The sequence below is a fragment of the Branchiostoma belcheri genome, unplaced genomic scaffold, assembly GCF_001625305.1.
Source record: "Branchiostoma belcheri isolate BF01 breed outbred unplaced genomic scaffold, Haploidv18h27 scaffold26, whole genome shotgun sequence".
Lineage (NCBI taxonomy): Eukaryota > Metazoa > Chordata > Leptocardii > Amphioxiformes > Branchiostomatidae > Branchiostoma > Branchiostoma belcheri.
The window spans coordinates 1,877,632-1,878,610 of NW_017803865.1; the positions used below are offsets into that span (position 1 = coordinate 1,877,632).

The 979-nt window shown below is 36.8% G+C and overlaps 1 protein-coding gene across 1 annotated transcript in view; it reads left to right on the forward strand.

Moving 5' to 3' along the window:
• Window positions 1-979, forward strand: part of LOC109471964 (cysteine-rich motor neuron 1 protein-like) — a 38,998-nt gene that overhangs the window by 8,641 nt on the left and 29,378 nt on the right. The gene's annotated exons all lie outside the window — the stretch shown is intronic.

Sequence of the window (979 nt, forward strand, 5' to 3'; positions counted from 1 at the left end):
TTGTCCCTTAAATCACGCAAAGCCATTTTTGCTATAAAATCCCTCATCCGCTCACCGATTTCTCTAAAGGCTCTTTTAAGAATATTTGATTCATGTATCAAACCTATTATGTTATATGGCTGCGAAATCTGGGGCAAAGAATACTTAAACGATACTAGTCCAATTGAAGTCATACATAACCGATTCTGTAAAAACATTCTCGGTATTCACAGAAACGCCAGCAACATAGCATGTAAAGCTGAACTCGGCAGATTTCCCCTAGATATAGATGTTTCAGTCAGGGTTGTTAAGTACTGGTTACGGCTAAGACAACTAGATTTCTGCACACATCCTCTACAAGTGGATGCTCTATTGTCTCAACAACATGATATGTTAAACGGCAACAAGAAAAACTGGTTATGCCACGTGAAAGAGATACTCGACAGTAGTGGTAACTCGTTCATTTGGCAAAATAGCAATCTACATGTAAACAATAGATTTGTTTGTATATCGTTGAGAAAAAGACTAACAGACATGTATATTCAAACCTTCCTCCACAATTTATCTATCAATAGCGGCAAATTAAGATTGTATAGAAAACTAAAATCTGACTACAATATGGAAACCTATCTGCATCACCCTGATTTTGAGCTAAGATCATCTCTATGTAAAATGAGACTAAGCGCTCACACATTAGAGATAGAGAGAGGAAGATATAAGAAACTGCCTGTAAACGAAAGATTATGTAAATACTGTACAGAGGGAGCAGTGGAAGATGAAATGCATTTTATCTGTCAGTGTCCTCATTACGATTTTGAAAGAAAAAAGTTATTCAAAGATGTCGCCAATATTTCCCCAAGTTTTTCATATCTCAACCAACAACAAAAGACTATATTACTGCTAAAGTCCACCAACCCACTTATTTTTCAAAGAGTCGGACAATTCATCTCCCACTGCCTCCTGAGAAGAAGTCAAACCCCCTAATAGCATGACAAGAATA